The sequence below is a fragment of the Dasypus novemcinctus genome, chromosome 20, assembly GCF_030445035.2.
Source record: "Dasypus novemcinctus isolate mDasNov1 chromosome 20, mDasNov1.1.hap2, whole genome shotgun sequence".
Taxonomy (NCBI): Eukaryota; Metazoa; Chordata; class Mammalia; order Cingulata; family Dasypodidae; genus Dasypus; species Dasypus novemcinctus.
In genome coordinates, this window is record NC_080692.1 from 37,550,164 (window position 1) to 37,564,193 (window position 14,030).

Genomic DNA, 14,030 nt, shown 5'->3' on the forward strand with positions numbered 1-14,030 from the left:
CAGGCTCCCATCTACCATATGGGAGGCCCCAGGTTCAATATCTGGGGCCTCCTGGTGAAGGCGAGCTGGCCTGCGTCATGGAGAAATGATGGTCCAGCCACTGACAGCTGGCATAGCAAGATGATGCAACAAAGGGAAATGCAGAGAAGAGAGAGTGAGAGATGCAGCAGAAAGGGAGATGAGGTGGCTTAAGCGACTAAGTGCCTCCTTCCCACATCAGAGGTCTGGGGATGGGTTTCTGGTGCCTCCTAAAGAGAATACAAAAAAGAGAAGACAAGCAGACACAGAAGAAAGTGCAGTGAATGAACAGAGAGAGCAGACAGCAAGCACAGGCGGCAAGGGGTGGGGGCAGTATTAATAAAATAAAATAAATCTTTAAAAAAAAAAGATGCAATTAAGAAACTGAAAAGCCAAGCTGCAGAATGGAAGAAAATATTTTCAAAACATACTCTTTTAATATTTCTTGCAAGGCAGATCTATTAGTAACAAATTCCCTCACTTTTTGTTTGTCTGAGAAAGCCCTCTTTCAATCTGAAGGATAATTTCACTGGATACAGAATTCTAGGCTGGTGGGCTATTTGCTTTAATATTTCACTCCACTTTCTTTTATTTGCTTGATTTCTAAGAGAAAACCTATGTAATTCTTATCCTTGTTTCTCTATAGATAAGGTGGTGAGTTTTTTGTTGTTGTTTTGTTGTTTTTATCTCTGGCCTCTTTCGAGATTTTCTCTTGTCTTTGGTTTTCTGAAGTAATTATTTTGGTATTTAGCCTCTTCCATGTTCTCTGAGCTTTCTGGATCTGTGACTTTGTGTTTGTCATTAAATTTGGAAAGTTCTAGGCCATTATTACTTCAAATATTTCTTCCCCTCCTTTCTATCTTTTCTTTCTGGTATTCCCATTATGTACATGTTACACCTTTTTATTTGCCCACAGTTCTAGGATGTTTGGTTCCAGTTTCTTCATTCTATTTTTCTCTTTGCTTTTCAGTTTGGGAAGTTTCAACTGACATTTTTTTTTTATCCACCCCCCCACCCCACCATGGCTTTTTGTGTGCTATATGCGCTACGTCCATTCCCTGTGCATTCCTCTGTGTCTGTATTTTATTTATTTCCCCTCGCCCTTGCAGCTCGCTTGCTGCCCTCTCTCCGTGTCCACTCGCTGCGTGCTCTTCTGTGTTTTTGCTTCTCTCCCTTTTCTGTTGCGTCACCTTGCTGAGTCAGCTCTCTGCAGCACCTGTGAGCCGGGAGGGCCGGGCTGGGCCCTCCATAGCATACAGGCAAGCCCGCCTTGACGAGGAGGCCCGGGGACGTGAAGCCAGGGCCTCCCATATGGTAGACAGGAGCCCAACTGATTAAGCCAAAGCTGCTTCCCCAACCGACATATTTTTAAGCTAATTTTTATCTTGGGCCATGTCCAGTCTACTAATGAGCTCATAAAAGGCAGACTCCATTTCTGTTACAGTGTTTTTTATTTCTACAATTCCTCTGATTCTATCTTAGAATTTGCATCTCTCTGATTACATCACCCATCTGTTCTTGCATCTTGTCTCATTTCTCCATTAGAATTCTTTGCATATTAATTAGCTATTTTTAATTCCCAGTCTCATGACTGAAAAATCTGTCATCCTGAGTCTAGTTCCATTGGTTTCTCTTTTCAGGCAGTGTTTTTTATTGCTTTTTAGGAGAACTTCTATTTTTTGTTGAAAGCCAGACCTGATGTTTTGGATAATAAGAAGCCTTTAATATGAGGTTTTGTTTATCTGGCTAGGAGTTACACTGTGTTTATTTTTGTTTTGGCTGCAGATGCCAGAGGCTTCCACTTCCTCTAATGTCCTAGTTTTTGTCTTCTCTGTTGTCTCTGGGTTTCCCTAGAAACTCTTTCTTAAATAATCTGGGTCTTGCAGATCTCTGTGAAAATCCACTGTTTTATTCTGGAGGTCTGCTGATGTGCTGTTTAGGTATTGCACAGGGGAAGCCATCTATAATTACATGATTAAATCTCAGTTTTTAGTGGATCTGAGTCCCTGGGTTGTGACTTACAGAAGTTTATTAGCATTTTTTTCTCTCCTTATGTGACGCAGGAGGACTAAAGGGAGCTAAGTTGTCTATTTGCCTTTCCCCTCGCTTCCTTTGAGGGCAGGCCTTTGTTACAGAGAACAGAATGCTCTAGGCGTATTTCAAAATGGTTACTTTCTTCCTCCCTTGCTGGAATAATGTGGGGATTTTTCTCCAATTTTCACCAACAACTTGATGCAGCTCCTAGAAGTAACTCATGAAAATGGGGGGAGAAAAGGCTAAGACTGAGCCTCAGGAGTTTTTAATTCTCAAGCTAATTCACACTCAGCTTCCAGCAATTACACAATTACCATTTAAGTGCTCTTACCAGTTCCTGGCTCTGGCATCTACTGTTCCCTATAAACTATGATTCTCTGTATTTACCTGTCTCCCATGTTTTTAAGGTGGTGATTTGCCATGTGGCCTCAATGCTCTGATGGACCTTAGTTGTTGATTTTCAGTTTGCTCAGCTTTTTTCTTGTGAGGATGGGAGTGATGACTTCCAAACTGTTTACATGTTGGAGCAGAGACCAGAAATCCCACAAATCATGTGTCTGATAAAGAACTTGTATCTAGAATAAACAAAGGACTCCTACAACTCAAGTATAAGCACCCATTTTTTTTAAAAAGGCAAAAGATTTACATAAACATTTTACCAAAGAAGATACATAGAAGACTAATAATAAGCACCCGAGAAGATTCTAAGCATCATTAGACATCAGGAAATGCAAATCAAATCTATAATGAGATACCACTTCATACTCACTAGTATGGCTATAATCAAAAAGATAGACATGGTCAAGTGTTGACTAGGATGCAGAGAAACAAGAACCTTCATATATTGCCACTGGGAATGTAAAATGGTTCCACCCCTTTAGAAAACAATATAACAAGTACCTTAAAAAGCTAGACATAAATTTACCAGCAATTTCATTCCTAGTTATTTATCCAAGAGATAAATGTCCACACAAAGACGTCCACACAAGGACTCGAACATGAATGTTCACGGCAGCACTGTTCATAATGCCCAAAAAGTAGAAAAAACTCAAATGACCACAAATCAATAAATGTATAAACAAAATATGGCATAGCCATGCAATGGAATCAAGTATTGATACATGCTACAACACAGATGAACCTTTAAGACATCATTCACGGGGGCAGATATAGCTCAAGTGGATGAGTGCCTGCTTCCCATGCACAAGGCCTTGGGTTCAATCCAAAACAAAACAAAAAAGTCATACAAAGTGAAAGGAGCCAGAAACAAAAAACGACATAATGCATGATTCCATTTATATGAAATGTCCAGAATAGGCAAGCCAATAAATATAGAAAATAAATTAATAGTTGCCTAAGGCAGAGGGTAGGAACTGAGAGTGACTGCAAATGGGCATGAAAGATCTTTTTGGAGGTAAGAGCAATCTTCTAAAATTGGACTGTCTTGATGATTATACAACTCTGTAAAATCTACAAGAATTCATTGAATTGTACACTTGACATGGATGAATTTTATGTTGTATAAATTATACCTCAGTAGAGCTCTTTACAAAAAAAGAAAAATAGAAAACAAATGCTGAGCACCTACACTATACAGCCCCAGTGCTACAGTGTACAAGAAACACAACCTTGAAAGAATCAAGAACAGAGCTGTGGGGAAGCAATACATTTAGTGGTTTGAGGAGACAGCGGAGCAAGCAAAGGAGAGCCACAGAAAGTAAATACAAATCACAGAAAAGAGTTTGAAGAAAGCAAAGTTGATCCACAGTGTTGAATCCTAAAGAGCAGTAAGAAGATATTAGCAGTGAGGGTCAGGCCCACCCCGATAGGGTCACTTTTACAGGGCTGCTGAGTCACTATTTAGAATATATGCACAAAAGTAACTTTTATTTAATCTTAACATTTATCAACTAATACAGTATTCCTAAGAAAAGGGTAAAATTTTTCCTACATTTACGGAGTCCTAAAAACATTGTTTCATAATTCATTTTGCACATGATAAAAAATGGTCTTAGAGTCACCATTCATTGGGTTTTTTTTTCTTCCCCTCCCCTGCCTTGTTTTTGCTGTCTGTGTCCATTCGCTGTGTGATCTTCTTTATCTATTCCTCTTTTTGTCTCTTCTTCGCCTCTTTCTCCTCTAGGATTCACAGGGATTCGATCCTGGGGACCTCTGATACGGAAAGAGGTTCTCTGTCAATTGGACCACCTCAGTTTCTGGTCTCTGCTGTGCTTCACCTTGACTCTCCCTTTCATCTCTCTTTTGTTGTGTCATCATCTTGAGGTGTGACTCACTTGCACAGGCACGGACTCACCGTGCAGGTACTCAGCTCGCCACGCAGGCAATAGCTCACCATGTGGGCACTCATGAGGGCACTCGGTTCACCACATGGGCACTCAACTCTCCACACGGACACTTTCATGGGCACTTAGCTCACCACACATACACTCAGCTCACCACGCGGACACTTGGATCACCACATGGGCAGTCACATGGACACTTGGCTTGCTGCGCTGGCACCCACATGGGCACTCGGCTCGCCATACAGGCCCTCAGCTCAGCACGTGGGCACTTGCCTCACCGTGTGTCACTCAGCTCACCACGCAGGCACTGACTCTCCGCGCAGACATGCTTTCTCTTCTTCTTTTTCACCAGGAGGCTCTAGGGATGGAATCCAGGTCCTCCCATATGGTAGGTGGAAACCCTATCACTTTGAGCCACATCCACTTCCCCATTCAATGGATTTTTAAACTTTTTATTTTGAGATAATGCAGATATCTCATATACACTCTCTTTTACTTGCATATAGTTATAAGATATAAAACAAGGGGATCAAAACAATAGTACAACATTAAAACCAGAATATTAATATTGATTCAGCAGATATACAGAACAATTCCACCACTGCAAGGATCCTCCTGCTGTCCTTTCACAGTCACACACATATCTCTTCTATTCACTACCATCTTGAACACCTGGTAACCACTAATTTGTTCTCCATTTCTATACTTTTGTTATTTCATGATTGCTATATATATGGAATCATACAGTATGTAGCCTTTTACAATTGGCTTTTTCACTCAGCATAGTTCAATTAAGATCGATTCAAGTTGACTGCATTATTCCTTTTCCCTGCTGAGTAGTACTCCATTAAATGGATGTACCACAGTTTAACTATTCACCCACTGAAGGACATCTGGGTTATTACCAGGTTGGGGCTATTACCAATAAATCTGCCATGAGATTAGTGTACATGCTCTTATTTATGCATAAGTTTTCATTTTTGGGGGGATAAATGTCTTAAGAGTACAACTTTTGGATAATATGATAGTTGCATATTTAGATTTTTAAAGAAACTACCAAAATGTTTTCCACAGTGGCTGTCCCATTTTATATCCCCACCAGCAATATATGAATAATCCAGTTTCTCCACATTCTCACCATCATTTGTGTTGTCGCTATTCTTTACTTTAGCCATTTAGATAGGTGTGTAGTAACAAATCATGCTTTTCCCTAATAAGTAATAATGCTGAATACCTTTTCATGTGCTTATTTGCCATTTGTATATCCTCTTCAGTGAAATATCACTTCATGTTCTTGCCCATTTTCTAATTGGACTATTTGGTTTTTTACTGTTGAGTTTTCAGAGTTCTTTATATATGCTATAGTCGGTTGTCAGATAGGTGGTCTGCAAATATTTTCTCCCAGTTGTCTTTTGTTTCTCGTAATAGAAAAAAAAAAGCTTTTCATCAATTTTGATGATGTCCAACTGTATTATTCCTTTCAGGGATTGTGTTTCGTGTCAAATCTAAATACTCTTCCTAGCCCCAGAGTATGAAGATTTTTTCTTGAGATTTTTTCCTAAAAGTTTTATAGTTTTGTTTTCCATTTCAGTCTGTGATGCACCTTGAGTTAATTTTTGTGTAAGGAGTCATTTTTTGGCCAATGTTTTTGTTTTCCTATGGATGTCAAATTGCTCTTGATGTGTACAAGTTCCTTCATAAAAAGCTTTACTTAGGTACAATTAGTTCCCAAGGATTGCCCCTCCCCGCGTACTTCTGATTTACCTGTATATTATTTCCAGATTAATGCTTTTAAATATATATATTTCAGTTTAACTATTCACAATACATTCCCAGCAGTCAAATGGTTCCCTAGTGGCTATCAAACCACTGACAGTAAGTTTATCTGCCTAGTTTCTTAGGAAGTCCTTCATCATATGGAACCCTCATCACTACGTCATTTCCTACCTCTATGTCTTACCTCTCTTCTTCCTCTCTCCAAAAGCTTTCCCTTCCTTCCTTCCTCCTTCCATTCCCCCAGGCGTAGCTCAAGATTTATTTTTTTCCCTTTAAAACTTCATAGATTCTTCTGATGACCTGAGATTTCCTCCTTTCCTAAAATCTGAACCATGCCACTCACATGTTTATATATTCGTTTACTCAACATATATTGAGAGTCTATATAAGATATTTATATATGCCTGCTCTGTTCTGAAAGGATTTGAAGTAGGGGTTCTTAATCTTTTTTTGTTCCACGGACACATTTGCCAGTCAGATGAAAGCCACAAACCTCTTACTAAGTCCATACCATACTGTATATTATTCTGCACCAATTGTCTCCACAAGAACGTTTTTTTGAATTTCAATTTAAGCGCATGGACCTCTGATTAAGAACCCCTGATTTAAAGCAACTAGAACCTATATGCTAGGTACTAGTCATTAGGTCACAATAATTCATTTAAAATAACTTTCCATTCTCTGCTTTTAGAAATTCATCTTAAAATGAAGTAAAGCATTCATATAAGCTAGATTTTTTTAAAGTAAAGGCTTATTTATGTTATCATGGTATCTATCCTGGTGATACAATTTAATTTTTCTGGGCATCTCAACTTTGGCTTGCTTTTCATAATCATACTGTAAGTTACAGCTACCATTTAATGTAAACTTTTGTTAATACACGCACACATATACTTTATCATTTAATCCATTCCACAACTTCAAGAGATAGGTATGATTACCCTGATTTTATAAAAGAGGAAATGAAAGCTGAGAAAGGTTAGTACTTTCCAAGGTCACAAAACTTGTAAGTGGCAGAGCCACGTTTCAAATTCAGATCTTGATGAGTCCAAGGCTTCCATTGTGAACCACTATAAGAAGAATAAAAAGTCTTTCTCTTTAACAATTGATTTCACACTGTCAGTTTAATGTAACTAATATTTTGGAGTCCATATTTCACACACTGAACTATATATTTGAAGACAATTTGGAAGTAAATAAAGATTTAATAAGATACATTGATGCCTGCAGGGATTTAAAACAGATCATTCTAATTTGTACATAAAACTATGAATCCTTTGAGGGCAGGGACCTTATCTATATTCTAGCATACCACTACTTAACTTTACCTATATCTGCTTTCGATGTTACCAAAAAAAATTACAAACTTCACAATTAGGCACACTATAGATTCACTTCAGTATCAATTGGTCTCTTACTGCTGCCTATCAATTCATCTATTCATTTCTTATTGGTCCAATAACATATTCCCCATAATGACCATGTTTTCAAGTTAAATGTAGTCCATCTTTGTCTTCATTCCTCCTGAGAATATAATTTTACCTGTTATCAAAAAACAGGGACCAAGCTACATAATCTCCCTTATCAAGCTATAAATAAGAAAATCTTCAAAAGCACAAAAGATCTATTAGATGCTTAATATTGTTTTAAAGATGGATTCACAAATGAATATTTCCCTATGGCAGTTAAAATTTTCCATTTCCTCAGTTCAGAAATGCATCTTGGGAGCAGATGTGCCTCAGTGATTTGAGTGCCCGCCTGCCTCCCACATGGGAGGTCCGGGGTTTGGTTCCTGGTGCCTCCTAAAAAAACAAACAAGCAAAACAATAAAAAAATTAAATTAAATTAAAAAAAAACTCAGGGAAGCCAATGTGGCTCATTGACTGAGCACCAGCTACCCATATACAAGGTCCCAGGTTCAACCCTGGGACCTCAGAAAAAAATGCATCTTAGGTAAATAATATGAATCTTATGTTATATTAAAAGCACATTTTTATATGACATGAAAATTCTTTTTTTTTTTGAAAGAATAATCAAAATGCTCTGTGCAGCTGTTATCTAGGTTTTTAGTTTGTTTAGCCAAATCCCCTGAATAGAATCCTTGTCATCTTGGCAATGTCTATTTTCAAAGTTTTATGAAGAGTTAAATTCAGAATATAAAACTTTATAATAAGGTGTTCACCATTACACAAATGTTTCACTTGCTCAAGGCTTTCTCACCTCATGTGAATTTCATGCTAAAGATTTAAAGAGCTACATTATTTTCTGAATGGAAGACATTTTTTTTCTAGTGTTCTGGAATAAAAATATATATATTTTTTAGTATTCATTTAAAAGTCAGTAATTTCAATCATCCTCAAACTGACAGCAAGAAGTCATTCTATGTGCTGTTATTTAACCCTTACAGCTTATAGGCTCATACCCTAAAGTGAAAGACAGAAAATAAAGTGTATGTGTGTGTAGGCAAAAGGAGTCTGGATATTAATCACTATACATATGTCTGATCTTTAAAATCTGATTTCAGGGAGGAGTTTTTTCATCTTACCCATAAAAAAGAAACACATATTTTTTTTTCTTTTTAAGTGCATAATACTTTTTTTCCCCAACAATAAAATACCTTACATAACTGCTAGTCCTGATAACAGGGAAGTATGAAGATAAACTGTGTATTTCATAAAACTCTATCACTATTCCCAGAAGCACAGGTCATTTGTGACTAATTAAACCATTTCCAGAGTCTGTAGTAATATGGGTCAGGAATGTTGACCTACCTCTTCTTAACTAAAATTAATGGTGGTCCAAAAACCTTGTAACTACATACAAATTCTCAAGGCACTCTACTGAGACAACAAGAGATCTTTATCAATATTGCATTCTGGGTTTTCACTTCAGTTTTTTGTCATTGTTGTTGTTATTTTCTTTCTTTTTACTTTTTTTTTTTTTTTTTTTTTTTGAGAACTCAGGGCCAGGGATTGAACCCAGAACCTCATATGTGATAAGCTGGAACTCAACTACTGAGCCACATCAGCTTCCCTGAGTTGGTTTTTTTGTCTGTTTTGCTTGTTGTTTGTTTTTTGTTTTTTCAGGAAGCACCAGCAACCGAACCTGGGACCTCCCATGTGGGAGGTGGGTGTTCAACCACTCGAGCCACATCCACGCCCAATAGTGCATTCTGTTTTGAGCCCACCTATACAAAACCTCCTCTGGGCTTTACCACATGCTGCTGCTGCAGATGAAAACAAGGGGGAGATACTCAACACTGACAGTAATATTTAAGCTGTTATATATGCTCAGTACTATACCAGGCACATTCTATATGCTATCTCATTTAATCCTAACAATTTTATGGTAATAGGTAACATTTTATAAATAAGTTTGAGGCTCAGAGATGGTACATGCCCAAAATTATACAAGTATTGGATGGCAAAGGCTATGAACCTATTCTTTTTTTTGCTACATCCTACTAGGTACTAGCTAAATTTAAAAAGCAATTGGTAAAGGTCTCCAAAAACTATGTATCTTAGGACTGGTCAACTACATTTTTGGAAGCCAAAGAAATGATTTGCAAGTGGAACTAAAAAAGCCAATGATTTACTACGTAAAAAATAACATTTCTTAACGATGCAATACAATATGATTTACAGTTTTATAAACAGAACTCAAAGAAAGTTGTCAGATGATTCAGTCAAGCAATAAATTAGAGGTAAATAGCTACATAAGATTTAAAACTGTTCAGTTTGCCCTGAAGACCAAAGAAAAGGTTGCTAATCTTTATTAAAGGCCCCCTCAGTCACTAAGGAAGAAACTGCATAAGCAAATTGTATGAGGAAAGTGAACCATTTTCCTATAGACTAAGACCCAGAGGCAGTCAGCAACTGGAACCTTAGCCAAAAGATGACCAAGCCATCTATCCACAGAGGAATGATCACCAAAGTAGAATCAGATAACTCCCAAATAATAAAGTCCATGAAGATGATAATTTCCTACTATCTGACCAGTATATCCTTCCCAAGACATAAATAAATAATCCCAAGACATAGTTACAGATACAAATATAATAATCACATTGACTAAATATTATCCTGGCACTTTTAGAAAGCCTACATACACTTGGTAATTTCACTCCTAGCTATATATCTAAAGAATTGAAAACAGGGAGTCAAAAAGACACTGTTCGCCAATGTTAATAGTAGCATAATTCACAATAACCAAAAGGTGGAAACAACCCAAGTGTCCATCAACAGATGAGTGGATCAACAGCATATGACCATACAATGAATTATACATACAATGAAATATATTGAATTGTATTGTATTGTATTGTATTGTATTTATTACATACATACAATGAAATATTATTTCTGGAAACTTTTTTTAGAAAGTCTGGAGATGTAGAAAAAACTCAGACCACACAGAGATAAGAAAAAGGCTTGTGCTTGGTGGGTCAAAGAAGAATAACAACAAAAGAAAGAGAAGAAATTGAAAGAAAACCATAACAACAAAAAGAACCTATTCAATTTTACTAAACATCATATCACATATTTCAAGATGTCTAGATGGATGGCTAAAACTAAAGGAAAGGGAAAATTAGAAACTATTTTTTTTTCCACAGCAAGAAATGTGAAAATACTGTAAACAGGTTTTGAATGGAAAATATATTTTAATACCTATATATACATAATTTCTTCAAATATTTCCTAGTAAGGAAAGTGATGGAATTTGTAGTTTTAAAAATCCCAATGCTCTGAAGACAATATTAATGATTGGGTCTTGTTTTCTTTCCTCAATCTTTTCCTCTTCTTTTGTGCTTGCCATTTTATTTAAAAACAATGTATAAGATGGCCCTATCTTACAATTTATGAGGCAAAATAAGATCGGAAGTTTGTGTTTAAAAGATTCTCTGCATGTAACTATTTCCTTTTAATTCACTGTGAGAGTTCAAAATATAAATATTTCCACAGTACATTTTATTATTAAAAACTTTCATATCCATGATCTCAAGTTATTCTCAGAACATATAACCTAGAAGGTAATCAGGGCTGATAGCCCTTTGTTCCCATTTTAAAAAACAGGTAAACTAGCACAAAGGAGCCAGTGGCCTGGCCCACAACACCAGGGGCATCTGCAGCAGAACCAGGCTCTGACAAGAAGCTTGATCTGGGGTTTTCACTACCACACCACAATGACAGCATTTCATGGAATGATTATATTTCTCTAGTATATGCAAATGAGTTTCCTAGGAAGCAGCATATTCCTTCAAATATACTAGCTTTTCTACAAATGTACTCACCTCAGAAATGAATAGATGTGACAATTATGTTTCCACCTCAGTCCAATGAGGGGTGTCTCAAAGGTGACCTGCACATAAAAAGAAATGAATAAAAGTAAAATAGCATTCATTTTGAAGCACAGTATGTAAGCAGCAGTCACTTTTGCTTAATAAAAACCTTTCCTCCTCTTTTACTGTTACTTTTTGATCCCTCTCCTTATTTAGGTTCAAAATTATATGGAGGGGAAAGGAGAGATCATTCATGAAGGGTCAAATATTCTAATAGGTACATTAACATACCATCTGATTTAATCCTTGCAGTAACTCTGGAACGTATTGAACAAAGTAGCATTTTAAGACATAAACTAGGATTTGAATCCACGTCTAACCCCAAATGCCTGAAAGGTACTTTCTTTTACACCTCTCTAATATTTTCTAGCATTTTACAAACTATTAAAAAAAAGCCATATTCATTTATTTCCTATAAACTATAGGACTATAAACATATATAAATAAACATAGTAATCAGAGTACTTAAAATATAAGCCCCCTCTAAAAGTATATGTTATTAAATAAGAGGAAAGGAACAAGGAGGGAAGCTGGAGAGAGGAAAAAAAGAAGGAAAGAAGGAAGGAAGAAGAAGAACCAGAATTTGATTAAACCTCTAGACCCTACTATCATATTATAGAAGACACAAAGGAGAAAGCTAAACAATACTGTGAAGATGTAACCAACAATATTTTAGCTATGGGAAATTATACAGGGGAAATGACCTAGCTTCTTCAACAAATAAAGTATGAGAAGAAGAAAAAAAAAACAGATGGAGGAGAAAATCCAAATATTGAAAGAGATGTTTAAAAAAAAGTATCAATTTCAAAGGACATTATTTGGATCCTGATTCAAACAAAATGTAAGCAGAACACTTTTTATGAAATTGCTGTCAAACTGAAAATTTACGGGATATTTAATAATATTAAGGAATCATTAGCTTTCATTTTCAGATGCGATAATAAAATTATGATTATGTTAAAAAACAGGGTTTAGCTTTTTGAATAACATACTGAAATATGTACAGAAGAAATGGTATCTCTTAGATTTGCACTGATTCAAAAGGGAAGGGGGAAAAATGGGGATATGGATGAAACAAGATTGGCCAAGAGTTAATAGCTGTTGAAGCTAGATGATGGCTACATGAGGTTCCAGTACACTATTCTGTCAACTAAAAATCTGAAATTTTCCATGACACAAATTTTAAAAAAAAGAGAGAAATGTGGCACATCAAAAATTTGGTACCTTGAGTATTATAATAGAAGTACTTTTAAGAACAATTTTAATTTGTTTAATTGCATGTTCCTATAAGGACTAAAACATTTTAACTAAATAATAATGTCTCAACTAATAGATATTTGTCTCAATTGTTTACCTAAAATTTTATATTTTGTTTGACTTATCTCTTAGGTACTGCTAAAGCACCAGAGATGGCAATTTCTTTGAAAACTAAAAGTAGTAACTGTTTTAAAATATAAGCAAATTGCCTAGCTTTAGATTTTTTTTTACTTCCAAAGTTTTTTGCTCACATCAAGTGGCTCATATAGCTAGATTATGACTCAAATCCTTCAGTTTGGATAATGAGCATGTAATTTAAATTACTGTAGTACAAATCCTCTTGGGTGAGAAACAGTTGTATTCAGCATAAGGTGAAAAGAATCAAGGTTTTAAATCCAGTTCTGGTACTACCAATTATTAGCTTTATATGATCTCAAGCAAGCCCTAGTTCCTCCATGTGTAAAATAGTGAAAATAATTTCTTCCACATGGTTTTGCAATGTAACAACTGAATTACTATATACAGAACATATTAAATATATTTTAATATTTTATATAAATTACTGAAGTATATATATTGCTTAGCATTGTTCCTGATAGGTAGTAAGTGTTCAATACAGGGTAGCTAATAATCTCATTGTCAATGTACAATCATTATCCTGCTAGCTAACATTATTTTTATAATATTAGACTAATATTATATATTAGACTAATATTAGACTGACTTTTCCCAAAAAGGCCAACAATATTTCCCATTGGTGTGAAGGTCATTTGGTAAACACATCCACCCTAACAGACTAAGAAATCCTTTGGTATGCTACAACTATGAATAATCTTTAAGTAACTGGCAGGGCAATAAGATTTTGCCTATAACTTCTTTTTACCTAAACTGTAAAGATTTCAGATAAACAGTATTTTCAGAAAAAATTAGATAGGCTGCTTTTAATTAAATACTCAAAGTTAAGTGATATTTCAAATGATTAGTGTTTGAAGGATTAACCTACACTAAAAAAATATCTAAATAATTCATTGGGCTTACAAATAATGTTTCTACTATAAGAAAATTCCAACTCTTGGGAAAATAAAGTATCAACCAAGAATGGCTTCCTCCAACTTACCTGTCGCCCTGGGGCATACTGCATCAGTAATTTTTTACATATTTTGAGTCATAATTGCAATCTGAGTGCCAAGAAGACAGAGGCAGTCATACCTATCTTTGTTATCACTAGCACCTGCATAGTACCTGACATCCACAACTACACGCCTTCACTCCAAGACTTCGCAATCAAATCATTAGTACTCAAT

The 14,030-nt window shown here is 35.9% G+C and overlaps 1 protein-coding gene across 15 annotated transcripts in view; it reads right to left on the bottom strand.

The window, feature by feature from the left end:
- The window catches only part of EPS8 (EGFR pathway substrate 8, signaling adaptor), a 182,101-nt gene that overhangs the window by 122,752 nt on the left and 45,319 nt on the right, over positions 1-14,030 (bottom strand). For 12 of the 15 annotated variants that reach the window (XM_071210186.1, XM_071210187.1, XM_071210192.1 and 9 more), the window contains exon 2: positions 11,422-11,489. The gene's annotated coding sequence lies outside the window, so the exon portion shown is untranslated. Of the gene's footprint in view, positions 1-11,421; positions 11,492-14,030 lie in introns of those variants that run through there. The other 3 variants (XM_071210188.1, XM_071210185.1, XM_071210184.1) reach the window with 1 other exon arrangement.